The sequence below is a fragment of the Trichosurus vulpecula genome, chromosome 2, assembly GCF_011100635.1.
Source record: "Trichosurus vulpecula isolate mTriVul1 chromosome 2, mTriVul1.pri, whole genome shotgun sequence".
NCBI lineage: Eukaryota > Metazoa > Chordata > Mammalia > Diprotodontia > Phalangeridae > Trichosurus > Trichosurus vulpecula.
Window position 1 is genome coordinate 372,741,097 of NC_050574.1, and position 16,273 is coordinate 372,757,369.

Genomic DNA, 16,273 nt, shown 5'->3' on the forward strand with positions numbered 1-16,273 from the left:
AGGGTTCCTCAAACTGAAATTCTCTAGCACTTGACTAACTGCAGAAATTCTTTCACTCTTCAAAGCTGCCCACCGCATGAGGTCATTTATTTGATTAGCCAATCAATCTTGACCTAACCAAAGAGATTTACTTCAGGATCAAAGGATATAAACCATCTTGTTCATGCATTTAAAATTTCATCATCACGGCCACCTCTATACTTAAAACTTAACAAAATTAATTGAGGTGGAAGTGGAATATCAACCTTACCTTACATAGGAGCATTTCTGCTTCTTGATGATTGAAAATGTGCATATGTTGCCCTGGAGGCTAAATTGTACCAAATACATTGATGAGTTGTTATCCCTTAAATGAAAAATAAAGGAAAGCTCCTTTGTCCCTAAAATGACCTGACATTGGTATAACTAAGAATTTCATCTAGGGGGTCAGAACAATGTAGATTAGTACATTTGACAAGGACAGTATGCATGTTTATATAAATATATACATATATGCACATATATATGAGCATGGATACATGTATATGTTTATACACACAAATATATGAATGTGTATATACATACATATGTATAATTCAGGTAATGACATTAAATATTGGGCAGATTTGTAGGTCTAGATTTTCTTTATATTTAAACTTGTAGGAAGGATAAATCTTTTCTTGTGACTATTACTACTATAACAAACCCATCCATCCACGTGTAGCATGTGTGTAACATGTAGCCATCTCGATCTGGCTTTCAGAGGCCAGACTAGATACATCTCTAGTGCCTCCCTCCCCCTACCCTTCTCCAAGGGAGACTTTGGTTCCCTCCAGGAAGGAGGCGGGAGCCAGAGACTACTCTTCTCTCCTCAGAGAGGGAGTGAGGAACTGGATAAGAATTATATCTATCTGCTCCCTTGAATGTTATTAGCCTAGGGGATGTAGTTTTCATGTTAACTAAACTGATTACTATTTCTTAAGGAAGGAGGGACCCCAAGCACTTATATCCAAGGCCTGACTTCCTTCCCACCAAATATCAATTCTACAATGAACGCACATAGCAAATAAGAAAGAAACCGACTTATAGCAATAACAAAACAAAAAGGTCAATAGCAAAACAGAAATCTAAGAAAATATATGTGTAAACATAACTACCAAAAAATACAGAGTGAAGGAGCTCTCCCATTAGGAGTGAGACAACTCAACTCAACCAATAAAGTAAAGTCCCAGATCTCACCCAAAATGGAAATCCCTGAAGTCTCTAATGTAGGAAGCTGAGAATAAGGATATAGTAGAGACTTGCCAGCTCCTCTCATGTCGGCTTCTTCCCAGGCTTTTCCTCCCTTCAGCAACTTGAAGTGGGGTTGACATCACCCATCTTCTCTCTTGAAACTCCTAGAAGCCAGAAGCATTCAAAAAAATTGAAAAGAGAGCAAGTTACTTAAAGTTAATCAAGAATATTTCTTTGTGATGTTTTAGTGAGGTAATAATAAGAGTTAACATATAAAACCTTAAGGTTTGTGAAGTCCTTTGCACATATTATTTCATTTAATCCTTACAACAGCCCGGTGAAGTAAATACTACCATAATCCCCAGTTAACAGATAACTGAGTCAGTGGGAAGGCAGGTGATTTGCCCAGTCAGTAAGTGTTTGAGGCAGTGTTTTGAACTGTGGTACTTATCTAGAGATATGGAATTGAATCTAATTGAGAATTAGTAATTAAGATACAAGCATGATTATGTGATCTCTGGATTCTGTATCTTTTGCAAAAAGAAAGGAAGAAATAGACTGTTTCCCTTATTACATTTATTTTTAATAAATAGCTGACATTTAGATAGTGCTTTAGGATATATAAAATCATTTAAATGATCTCATTTGATCCTCATGAGAACTCTATTCAATTCTGAGATCCTTGAGAACAGAGTGACAAAATTTGTCCAGGAGTCCATTGATTGGTAGTGCTGCCAATTATAGAATTAACAATGCACAGATATGATTTTTTTTAAAAAAAATAGATTACTATGCTCAAAGCATTGTAAACAAAAATCAATGAGACCTGAGCAGCAGTTTCATAAGCCTTGCATAGTTTATGGTTATGTAAACAAAATGGGTACAATGGAATCTCAGAGATGACAATTTACAATCCGAAAAACAGATGGCAGAAGGAAAAGATCTATATCAACTAAAACAGGAAACTAACTTCTAAACATTGGAGCTGTTGTTGTTCATCCTTTTCTTGAAGAGGAGCAATGACATCACAAGGGCGATGTCTTCACTTGCACATGAATTGGATATAAGTGAGGTAGAGCTGCATAAAAGTCATTAGTGTTAAGGTATGGGGTGTGGGAAAGATCTGGAAAGAATTTGTGGACTCAACCTATCTTCAAGTCAAGTGACAAAACTTTATTGTGATGCTATAAAGTGGACTGAGCTCCTTAGGGAGCTCACAACCTAGTGGAGGTTAAGCAAAAGCTTAATGGAGAAAGCTCAGAGCATGGTGTGCTAACTATGCTGATTAGGTGGCAAAGGGGCAAATCAAAGAGCGGTCATTTATTAAAGAAACATACAATTTCCATACCTTGGGCGCATGCGTCATACCCAGAATTCACTACTGGAAACTGGTGGAGGGGGGCACTTCTAAGGGGTGTGTTTTTAGGTCTGCTGCATCAGTAAATCAACTAGTGGTCATGGCCATCCTGTTCATACAAGATAGCCTCGGGAGTTGATGTCTATAGCTTGACCTCTGGATTATATCGATCAACTGTGGGAGTCAGTACAGGATAGTTCTGTCTTTTCTAGGAAGTTCTACAGGGTCAGCTTGTTCCTGTAGCAGGAAGGGATAGTTTTCCTCACTGGGGTACATTCATGAGTTACTGCCAAAGATATTGTCTTTGGTTGGGGTCCAATCATCCCATCAGTCAACCTTACTCTCTCCTCCAAAGTCATCGAAGTTCAGTGAAGACAAAGGTCAAGGTGACTGTTGATGGTCCACGATGCAGTAGGCTACCTTGGCCTTTTAAATTAAGATCTTTCCCAGGTCTCAGTTTGTCTGAGGCCATGCCTATCTAATGACTAAGGGCTGGGTAAGAGTTGGCTCAATTTATCATCACAAAGATATCAATCTGAGAGTTTCTGGCCAGAAAAGAAAACAATTGCTATTTATATTCATTCTAAGCCATTAAAATCTAAATAATGAGCCACAAAGGCTTGGGTTGGGGCTATCATTGATGAGAGTACTAAAAAATCACAAGTCCCTATCTTGATCTATCCCTGAGACCCTGGAATGACACAACACTCAATACTCCAAGAAAGCAATAGCAGTTTCAGTCTATAGAGGCTGACCCCTAATATAAAGTCTGGAGTCAGGAAGTAAGCTAGAAGAATGAATCATCAAAAATTATAATAATAATCTCACCATAAAAAGCTATTAGGGGGATAGAAATGCTCAAAACAAAAACCCAGAAGAAAAGAACTCCAAAACATCTGTAAGCAGAGCCTGAAAGAAAAACAGCTTTGGCACAAATTCAAGAATTTCTGGAAAAAATATGAATTTTTTAAGAGCTAAAAATTATTTTATGAATTAAAGATGGGAAAACAGAAAAGAAATGAGAGCAAAAAATGTTTGAAAAGGGAATTAACAGCTCTGTACAAGTGGTACCAAGTCTTACCCATCTACAATTTTCCTGAAAATGAGAAAGGACCAAATAGAATATAATGACTCAATGAGACAAGAAGACATATTAAAGCAAAGTCAAAAGGCAGAAAAACTAAAAGGATACATAAGGTATCTCATTAAAAAAACTAACCCAGGAAATTGATTGAAGAGAGATAATTCAAGAAACATTGCACTACCTGAAATCTGCAACAAAAATAAAAGGACATGGATATGATATTTTAAGAAATCCTAAAAGATAACTTCCCAGATCTCTTAGAACAAGAGAGTAAAGTAAAAATAGAAAGAATCCAGCCATCTCCTGAAAGAAAACACAAAACGAAAACTCCTAGGAACTTTGTAGCCAAAATCTAGAAGTTACAAGTCTAAGAACAAAACTTTCAAAAGCATCTAGGAAAAAAAGAGTTCAAGTAACAAGGAGCCGCAGTCAAATTCTCACAAGACTGAGCAGTCTCCACTATAAAAAAAAGTAGAGAATTTGGAATATGATATTCCCAGAGGCAGAAGATTACAGCAACTTACAACCAGAAATAACTTACCCAGAAAAACTGAGTATAATTCTGCAGAGAAAAATGGATTTTTAATGAAATAGAGAATTTCTAAACATTCTTGATGAAAAGATTAAATTTCAATAAAAATGTTTGAAATATAAACACAAATCAAGAGAAACAAAAATAGATAAATAAGAGTGAACAATCACAAGTGACTAAAAAAGGATACTTCATATTTACATTCTATTATGGAGATATTACATATGTGTCTCATCAGAACCATATAATCATCAGGGTTTATAGAGGGTGTCTAATTAGACAGAAGGCCTGAGAGTAGTTTTATTAGGTTCTGACGATATTAAAAGAACAGAAAAGGGAAGAGAAATATGCTAGGGGAGAAAAAGGAAAAGAAAGGATGGGGAAAATAATCTCACATAATCAGAGTATGCAAGTAGAAGTCTATAAAACCAAGGAAGAAGAGGTAGGGAGAGTGGTTGATACTTGAACCTCACTTTCATCTCAACTGGTAAAAGGAGAAGAAATACATGTACACACAGTTTGGTACAAACCTACATTTCCCTCAATAGATAAACAGAAGGGAAAGGGGAGAAGGGAGGGAGGGAGTGATCCTAAGCAAAATAAATTATAAGGATGCAGTGGCAAAGAAATGGAAATTGAGGAGCTACTCACCAATTAGGGAATGGTATATCAATGTGATGGGAAAATATTGTGCCATAAGAAATAACAAGGGGGATTGAACAGTTTCTGAGAGACCTGGGAAGACTTACATGAATTGATGTAAAATGTGGTCAGGAATAGTTTATATAGTGACAACAATATTGTAAAGACAAAAAATTTTGAAATACATAGAAGCACTGATCAATACAACGACTAACCACTATTCGAAAGTACTCATGTCAAAACCCACCTCCTGATACAGCAATGATATACTCAGAATGCAAATTGAAAATTTTTTTGGACATGACCAAATCAAGATTTTTTTTTGCTTAACTACACATGTTTGTCACAAGGGTTTTGTTATTCTTTATTTCTCAACTAGAGGTGGGAGAAGGAAGGCAGATTTTTACTAATTATGAAAGGATCTAAAAACATAAAGTTCCATAGCCAAATCACATTTATTACATTGCTTAAAATACATGTCATTTCAACACCTCTTGCACATGTGCATGTGCACATATATACATGGAGTTTAAAATGGAAATAGTTCATTTATAGTGTCAGAGGGAATTTTTCTCCCCACTACCAATGAATGAAGAAATAAAAGCATTTATTCATCACTTCCTATGCACACAGCACTGTGCTATGTATTGGATGATGCAAATAGAAAAGCAAAACAGGGGGCAGCTAGGTGGCACAGTGAATAGAGAACCAGTCCTGCAGTCAGGAGCACCTGAGTTTCAAATCCGGTCTCAGACACTTGATACACTTACTAGCTGTGTGACCTTGAGTAAGTCACTTAACCCCAATTGCTCTGCCTTTCTCCCTGCCAAAAAAGAAAGAAAGTAAGAAAGAAAGAAAGAAAGAAAGAAAGAAAGAAAGAAAGAAAGAAAGAAAGAAAAAAAGAAAGAAAGAAAGAAAGGAAGGAAGGAAGGAAGGAAGGAAGGAAGGAAGGAAGGAAGGAAGGAAGGAAGGAAGGAAGGAAGGAAGGAAGGAAGGAAGGAAAACAGAAAGACAGAAAGAAAGAAAAGCAAAACAATTCCTGTACAGTACTTGTTCCAGGAAAACCAATTTAGTTTTTCATCAGGTATCATATAGATAGTCAAATGAAACAGAGAGCCTAGGAACAGTTTTGTTATGATTTGATGATCTGAAGGAAGACAAGGGAGAAAGAGAGGATACAGTAGGGGAAAAGTGGGCAGGGAAAATGGGGAAACATCTCACATAATTAGGAATTGTAAGTAAAAGTCTGTAAAGATGGAAAGAATGTGGAGAGCAGACATGACTTGAACTTCACTTTCACCCAAATTGTTCAAAAGAGGGCAAATCGCATACATAAAAAGTTAGGTGCAGAAATACTTTCAAATCAACAAGGATAGATAAGGAACAGGAAGAGGGGAAAGAGAGAAAATGAAGGATGATTCAAGGAGGGATTCCTGTCTAAATAAGCAAGCAAGAAACAAAACAAAATCTTGAACTTGAGTCATAAAGAAAGGGCTAAAAGAAAAAAATTTAAAGGGCAAGGACTTGTAGTAAAGAAAGGGCAGAGAGTAACAAGAGGATAAAGTATAAGAGAATGGGTGAAGAGAACTACACAATTAACAGTCATAATTGTGAATGTGAATGTTATGAACTCATTTGATAAAACAGAAGATTATACCATAATGGAATAGAAAACAGAGTCCAACAATATGCTGTTCACAAGAAACACTTCAAATGTGAAGACTGAGTTCCAGGCTTGGGGCCACCTGCACTGACGGGAGAGGCTTCATATTGTCCACCTACCCTGAGCCGATCCCTGGTCCAGCCCTCCTCTAGGGAGACAGACCAGGTACCAAGCCAATGAGGTAAATGAGCATATTAAAACCACTTTAGAGAAGGAGGTGATGCAGTGTGACTGCCATTCTTATTTTTATATATTTCTAGGTTTTTTTAATTTAAAGTTTTCATTCTCATATATGCAATATGAAAGTTGAACCACTGATGGGCAGTAGCACTGTTAGCAGCTGTGATAAGTGCCTTTTTATCAGTAAAAGTCCTTTCAAAGCTCTTCTCAGAGAGGGCTTTTGGATATATGTTTCTCATCATGTCCTCATCCTTGAATAGATTGTTGTCTGGTTCCTGGATTTCAAAGTGTTGCCATAAGAAGCAGCAGAAGAAAACAGATTTCTACTAGTTCAGCATACTTCCAAGGGAGCAGCATTCATAGAGCTACTGAGTGGTCTCTCAGATGGGCAGTTTTATTCCTTACCTGAAACTGAAGCAGGTTCTCATGAAGAATCTGAAGAAGGACAGTGAAAAGCAAGTCCTGTCATTGTGAGTATTCTTTTTGATGAAATGTTAAAGACCTCATTGTGGCAGGGCTCTTCAGGAGGAAGGGAAAGCTGTAACAGTGAAATGTCAAGTGTTGACTTTGTTGAACTGCTAATCAATAATTTCTTTACTGTAATACCTAACAGAAACTTGTCCCATGCGCACACATGTATATTTGTCTACCTGGGACTGGTGGGTTAATGTCACAAAAAAGTTCATCCTAAATTCAGTGGTACTGAAAATGATCTCCTAATGAATGGAAAGTCTTGTGCTATATTCCTAATCAATAGACTCTACAGTACCTTTACATAAATACATCTTCAGTAACACAAAAGTATAAATTATCTCATGAATTTATTTTACATATTTCTTTAAATTTTCCTAAGTGTTTTTTAATTCATGCATATGAGCTTTTTGTACAGTTTTTTAGATACTAAGAAAAAGTGACATATCAAAAACAAAAAAGAAACAAAGTATCAGACAGACTTAAAACATTCAATTGGAGTAAAATCTATTATGCCCTCTGCTGAACTCAAACAAGGGATGTATCAATTATGATGGTTTTTAAAAAGCTACAGCAAAAGTATATAATTAAAAGAAATAGAGGGCAGAGTCAAGATGGCAGCTTGAAAACAGGGACTCACTTAAGGTCTGCCCCCAAATGCCTCCAAATACCTGTAAAAAATGACTCTAAAGAAATTCTAGAGCTACAGAACCCACGAAATAACAGAGGGAAACAAGTCTCCAGCCCAGGACATCCTGGATGGTCACTGGGAAGGGTCTATTGCACTGTGCAGGGAGCAGAGTGCAGCCCAATGTGGGCTGCGCCAGGACACACCAGGCCGAAATAGACCAGATAGAGCAGGCCTCAGGGCCCTGAATCACCGAGCTGTTGCAGTTATCAGACTTCTCAACCCACAAACACCAAAGACAACTGAGCAGGCCAGTGGAAAAACTGCTGGATCTGGGTGAGAGAAGTGCATGGTCCGGCTGCAACCCTGGAGTGGCAGAAGTGGCCGCTGAAGGAGTGGCAGCTGCAGCAGTGGTGGTGTCATCATTAACAGCAGCAGCGGTAGTGGCTGCTTCCAGAGCCCCAGGCCCACATACTGGGGAAATCAAGTGGCTGATCAGAGTGGGAGTACAGGGATCATGTTGCTGGTGCTGAGGCAAGGTTCTCTTGCTTTGCCCTTTTTGGATCTGGGTCACAGTCCTTGTTGGCAGGTCTTGGGGGAGGAGGAGCTCTGGTGTGGCAGAGCATTGTGGTGGCTGTGTAGAAGGTGTTGTCCTGGTAGTTACATGGCAGAAAGGAGTGCCTGCACTCACAGACCAGAGCACAGGCCAAAGTGTCATACCACCTCAGAACAGAAGTAACTCTAAAAACAGCAGCACAAAACCCCTGAAGCTTGGGACAAAGCACTCTCCACTCTGAAAACAGTCATACCCTGACAAAAGGCTCAAAAGTCAAGTAATTGGCTGAGAAAATGAGCAAGCAGTGTAAAAGGGCTCAGACTATAGAATCTTTCTTTGGTGACAAAGAAGACCAAAATATACAGCCAGAAGAAGTCAACAAAGTCAAAGAGCCTACATCAAAAGCCTCCAAGAAAAATATGAATTGGTCTCAGGCCATGAAAGAGTTCAAAAAGGATTTGGAAAAGTAAGAGAATTAGAGGAAAAATTGGGAAGAGAAATTAGAGTGATACAAGAAGATAATGAAAAACAAGTCAACGATTTGCTAAAGGAGACCTAAAAAAATACTGAAGAAAATAACACATTAAAAAATAGACTAACCCAAATGGCAAGAGAGTGCCAAAAAGCCAATGAGGAGAAGAATGCCTTAAAAGGTACAATTAACCAAATGGAAAAGGAGGTACGAAAGACCACTGAAGAAAATGCTGCCTTAAAAATTAGAATGGAGCAAGTGGAAGCTAGTGACTTTATGAGGAATCAAGAAATTATAAAACAGAACCAAAAGAATGAAAAAATGGAAGACAATGTGAAATATCTCATTGGAAAAACCACTGACCTGGAGAATAGATCCAGGAGAGGTAATTTAAAAATTACTGGACTACCTGAAATCCATGATCAAAAATAGAGCCTAGACATCATTTTTCAAGAGATTATCAAGGAAAACTGCCCTGATATTCTAGAACCAGAGGGTAAAATAAAAATTGGAAGAATCTACTGATCACCTCTTGAAAAAGATCCCTCCAAAAAAACTCCTAGGAATATTGTAACCAAGTTCGAGAGTTCCCAGGTCAAGGAGAAAATATTGCAAGCAGCCAGAAAGAAACAGTTTTAGTATTGTGGAAACAAAATCAGGATAACACAAGATCTAGCAGCTTCTATCTTAAGGGATCAAAGGGCTTGGAATATGATATTCTGGAGGTCAAAGAAGCTAGGATTAAAACCAAGAATCACCTACCCAGAAAAACTGAGTATAATGCTCCAAGGCAAAATATGAATTTTCAGTAAAATAGAGGACTTTCAAGCTTTTTCAATGAAAAGACCAGAGCTGAGTAGAAAATTTGACTTTCAAATACAAGAATCAAGAGATTTATGATAAGGTAAATAGGAAAGAGAAATTATAAGGGACGTACTAAAGTTGAACCATTTTTGTTTACATTCCTGCATGAAAGATAATATTTGTAACTCATGAGACCTTTCTCAGTATTAGGGTAATTGAAAGGAATATACATATATATAGAAAGAGGGCACAGGGTGAGTTGAATATGAAGGGATGATATCTAAAAAAAATAAAATTACAGAGTAAGAGAGGAATATATTAGAAGGAGAAAGGGAGAGATAAAATGGGGTAAATTATCTCACATAAAAGTGGCAAGAAAAAGCAGTTATAATGGAAGGGAAGAGGGGGCAGGTGAAAGGGAATGAGTCAATCTTGCTCTTATCGGATTTGACTTAAGGAGGGAATAACATACACACTCAATTGGGTATCTTACCCTACAGGAAAGTATGGGTGAAGGGGATAAGAGAGGGAGGATGATAGAAGGGAGGGCAGATTGGGGGGGGAGGTAGTCAAAAGCAAACACTTTTGAAAAGGGACAGGGTCAAGGGAGAAAATTGAAAAAGAGGGACAGGATGGAATGAAGAGAAATATAGTTAGTATTTCACAACATGACTATTATGGAAGTGTTTTGCATAATGATACATGTGTGGCCTATATTGAATTGTTTGCCTTCTCAAGGAGGGTGGGTGGGAAGGGAAGAAGGGAGAGAATTTGTAACTCAAGGTTCTAAAAACAAATGCTCCAAAAAAAACTTGTTTTTACATGAAACTGGAAAATAAGATAAACAGACAATGAGGTATAGAAATCTCTATTGCCCTACAAAAAAGTAAGGGGAAAAGGGATAAGGGAGTGGGGAGTGAGGTGATGGAAGGGAGGGCAGATTGGGGAAAGGGGCAATCAGAATACATGCCATCTTAGGGTGGAGGGAGGGTAGAAATGGGGAGAAAATTTGTAACTAAAAATCTTGTGGAAGTCAATGTTGAAAACTAAAAATATAAATAAAAAATAAAAAACAGGGAAATTGTATTTTGTACAGACCATGAATTAATTTCAATATTTAATTATATGCTCCAAATGGCATGGCACTTAAAACCATAATAATGGGAGACCTCAGTATATCCCTCTTAGAGTGGCACAAGTCTAACCAAAAAATCAAAACAAAATAAAACAAAAAAAGTAAAAGATTTGGATAGAATTTTAGAAAAACCAGATATAGTAGATTTCTGGCTATTATTGGATGGGAATAAAAAGGAGTACATGTATTTCTCAGTTATGCATGGAATACCTACAAAAATTACCACGTATTAAGGGATATAAACCTCCCAAACAAATGCAGGAAAATAGTAATACTAAGCACATCTTTTACTGACAATAGAGAATTAAGAATTATGCTGAATAAAAGGTCATAGGAAAGTACTAAAAATCAAATGAAGACTAAGTGATTTAATCCTAAGAACTATTTGGTCAAAGAACAACGTATAGAAACAATAGACAATGACATTGAAGATAATAATAATGAGACAATATGCCAAAATTTTAGTAGTCTTTGGGGAAATTTAATACCTCTAGATTCTTTCATTAACAAGAAAAGAGAAAGAATAAATCAATGAATTGGATATGTTACTAACAAAAAAACTAGAAAACCCACAAGTCTTTATAAAAGAAAATTAAATATCAAAACAGAAATCCTAAAAATCAAAAAAGAAATTAACAAAATTGGAAGAAAAAAATTGAATTAACATATCAAACTAGGTGATAATTTGAAAAAAATTATGAAAGATAAATTATTTGCTAATTTGTTTAAAAGGAGAGGAAAACCAAAATATCAATAGCAAAAATGAAAAAGGAGAATTCACAAAGATTTAAACTGAAAGAAAAGATATTTTTGAAACCATTTTGCTCAACTACATGGCAACAAAACTGACAATTTAAATGGAATAAATGAATCTTGACACAAATGTAAAATGCCCTGATTAAGAAAACAAGAAATAAAGAATTTAAACAATCCAATCTTAGAAAAAGAAATTGAACTAGACATAAATGAACTCCCAAAGAAGGGGGGGGAAACCCAGAGCCAGTTGGATTCACAAGTAAATTCTATCAAACTTGCTTTGTAATCCCAACATTTAGCACAGTGTTTGGCATATTTGTTTTGGTTGTTCGGTCATTTCAGTAGGGTCCAACTTTTTGTGACCCCATTTGGGGTTTCCTTGGCAAAAACACTAGAGTGGTTTGCCCTCTCTTTCTCTAGCTCACTTTACAGATGAGGTAACTAAGGCAAGCAGGATAAAGTCACTTGCCAAGGGTCACATGGCTAGTAAGTGTCTGAGGCCAGATTTGATCTCAGGTCTTCCAGACTCCAGGCCCAGTACTCTATGCACTCTTCCACTGCCCCGTTTGGCATATAATTGGTGTTAATAAATGCTAATTGATTGATTAATTCCAGAAAGAAAAAGAAAATTTAATTTCATTAGTGTACAAACTATTTAAAAGTAATAAAATGAGGGATCCTACCAAATTCTTCCTATGACACAAATATTGTCTTCATATCTAAACATTTAGGCACCAAATGGCATAGCTTCTAAATACTTAAATAAATAGCTAAATGAGTTACAGAGAGAAGTCAAAAATAAAATTATATGTGAGAAACTGTTACTGTTTTACATAACAGGAATAGATTAATACTATAATTATAGTAATATGATTATTATAATACTAGTAGCATAATAGAGAGAAATTATGATTTGAATCTGTTGTGTTGTTGAGTTGTTTTGGTTATCTCTAATAGTTTATGACCCCATTGAGTATTTTCTTGGCAAAAATACTGACGTGGTTTACCATTTCCTTTTACAATTTATTTTATAGATGAAAAAATGAGGGCAAACAGCATTAAATGACTCACCCAGTGTCAAAGTGTCTGAGGCCATATTTGAACTCAGGTCTTCCTGACTCCAAGCCTGGTGCTCTGTCCACTGCACCACCCAGCTGCCCCATTTGGGGGGAGAGAGAAAGAAAGAGAGAGAGGGAGAGAGAGACAGAGATAGAGACAAAGATAGAGAGAGGGAGAGACAGAGACAGAGACAAAGATAGAGAGAGGAGAGAGTCAAAATAGAAAAAGAAAACCAAGGACCAATATCCATAAAAAACATTGATTAAAAAAATTTTTTTAGCAAAGAGGCTATAGCAACATTTGACAAAGCTTTTAAACTATGACCAGACTGGATTTATAACAAGAATCTAAGTTTAGTTTAGTATCAGTAAAACTATAAACTTTTAACTGGGTATATTGACAACATGAATAACAAAAATTATATGATGATATTAATAGATACAAAAAAGGCTTTCGACACACATTTCTGTAAATAACAGTTGTAAATATGGAATAAATGAATCTTACCTTAACATGATAAATTTTATCTAAAACCAAAAGTCAGCATTATAGAATTAGAATAAACTAGAATACTTTCTAAGATCTGGGGTGAAGCAAGGACGTCCATTGTCACCACTCCTATTTAACATAGTGCTAGAAATCCTAGCTACAACAATATAACAAGAAAAAGAAATCAAGAGAATCAGAACAAGTAAAGAAAAGACAAAGTTATCACTTGTATATGGCATGATGGCACATTTAGAAAATCATAGAGAAAAATTACAAATTAATTGAAACAATCAATAGTTTCATTTAAAAATTTTTTGCAATAATAAAACCAATGCAGCCAAAATTAGAAGGAAAGCAGGAAACTGGGAGACATATAGAGGGAATCAAGTCAAATTTATTAAAACAAAAAAGAGCCATTCCCCAATTGATAAATAGTCAAAAGATATGGACAATTTCCAGAAGAAGAAACCAAAGCTGTCTATTATTATGTGAAAAAATGTTCTAAATCGCTACTAACTAGAGAAATGCAAATTAAAACAACTGACGTATCACCTCACACCCATCAGATTGTTTAACATGACAGAAAAGAACAATGAAAAACACTAGAGAGGATGTGAGAAAATAGGTATTAATGCACTGTTGGTGGAGTTGGGAACTGGTCTAACCACTCAGGAGAACAAATTGGAACTATGTCTAAAATAATGATAGAACTTCAACCCAGCAATACCACTACTAGGTCTGTATCCCAAAGAGATCAAAGAAAAAGCAGCTCTTTTGTGATGGCAAGAAATTAGAAATTGAGGGGATACCCATCAATTGGAAAATGGCTGAAAAAGTTGTATTATTTGATGAAATACTATTGTGCTATAAAAAATGATGAAGGGGATGGTTTCATAAAAACCTGAGAAGACCTATATGAATTGATGCAGAATGAAGTGAGCAGAACCAAGAAAACGTAATACACATGAGCAGCAATATTTTAACAACGATCAACTGTGAAAGATTCAACTACTCTGATCAACGCAATGATTCAAGACAATTCCAAAGGACTCAGGAAAAAGAAAGTTATCTCTCTCCAGAGAAAGAATAAATGAATTCCTAAGTACAGATTGAAGTATACTTTTTCATTTATTTAATTTTTTTGCTTTATTTCACAACATGAGTGACATAGAAATATGCTTTGCATGATTTTACATGTATAATTGATAGTAGATTGCTTGCCTTCTCAATGGGTGGTAGAGTGACACAAGGGGAGCAGACAATTGGGAACTTAAAAAATTTTAAATGAATGTTGAATAAAGCATAATTATTTTTTTTGAAAAGAAAATGCCTTAGCATAATTTATAAATGTTAGTGTTTATTATTATTATTATTATTATTATTATTATTATTATTATTACAGGATGGATGAGATTTATGGGTAAGAGTTGAAGTGTCAGCTATTGTCTTTTGGTCTTCTTTCAAAAGACTAAGTCCTTAAAGGAAACCTTGGTAAGGTGGAAAAGAAAAGCAGCAGGAGAAACTCAGTATATCGTGGATATTAAAAGACTATTGGCTTCAGAAGATATGTATTCTGGGATAACATTTAGAAAAATTTAATTATTGTAACCATGCTGTGATTCACGTTGACAAAGTGATTTGAATCTTTTGTTTATTGCTTTAATAAATTTTTGTTCATTTGAAAATAAAGAAAAATAATTTCAGCAGAAGCATAGGATTGTAAAATGACTCCACACCAATCATCAGCATTTCTGTATAATACCAATAAAACCCAATGAGAAGTGATAAAAAGAAAAAATCCATTTAAATTGGCTAAAAAATATATTAAATATTTGGGAGTCTACATAACAATATTTACATAATAACATAACAATTACAAAACACTATTTGTTGAAATAAAGACAGCCCTAAATACTTAGAGAATATTAATTGCTTAAGTAGTAGAAAATGTCTAGTCTGCCATCTTGTTGTGCATGTGACCTAGAAGTCAACTCACATGATTTTAAACTATTGTGCTGATCATCATTTTCTCACAGGCTATTGAGTCAGTATTATAATCATCTTTACTTGATCTAAATATAGATTATGATTGACAGTTTATTTTTATTGTTATCCAGTTCTATCCTTCAGCCTAACCTGCTTCTAGGGACCAATTCCCTTTACTGCCTTTCGTGGGCAGTAACTCAATAGACTCATCTTAAGGCTAAACTAAGTAAGGCACAAATTAGGAAGCATGTTTCATAACACCAAAATTTCACAATGTAGTTCAAAATGTATAAAACTGTTCTAAGCATGTAATTATTCACTATACTAGATTATTCATGCCATTTCCCTTGTTCAATCAAAAATGTTTGAGAGTTAGCTGCATTTATTCACTTTACTCAAATACAATAAGACCAAACTAAACTTTCCAATTCTGACGCAAGGAAGGATATTCGCTTAGGGTAGGGAAGGAAAAATTGCAGAAAATGCTCTATTTCTTATGGTAGAAGAATAATATAAACTTTGGTAATAGTCTCTTCAAATGCCTCTTTACCCCAGAAACATTTTCAAGAGCTTTTATACACTTATAAAAATATTTTAAGGAATGTTACTGTCCACTAGAGAAAAACCTACTTAAATTTGTAGTGTCATTTATTTTAAGGGTTAGAGCAGTGAGGTAGTGGGGGCATGGTGAGCAGGTTGTTGGGACTAGAGTCAGAAAGACTCATCTTCCTAAGTTCAAATCTGGCCTCAGACACTTACTAGCTGTGTGACCCTGGGCAAGTCACTTAACCCTCATCTGTAAAATGAGCTTGAGAAGGTAATGACAAATCAATACAGTATCTTTGCCACAATAACCCCAAATGGGATCATCAAGAGTCAGACACAACTGAAACAACTGAACAACAACAATATTTTAAGGGTACACAATACTGGTCCTACTAGAGGGATACGGCACTTAATTTTTCACTTTGATGCTATTAGAACTATGGCCCTAAGGTAAGCTTCTCTTAGGTCATGTTTGATGTTGGGATGAAATGAAGCATTCAAAAATCCCTGAACGGTTAACAAAAAGAGGTGTACTTTGGCTTATCACAGCAAGGATATGTAACAAGGATAGAGTGCAGTTTAATTTCTCTGGATGAAGTCCCTATCATCACCATATGTAAACATGTCTGCTTATCATGACAAATATAGCAGAGGACATGATAATTTGCATGGTCTTTCTTCAGAAATTCAGCAAGTGTGAG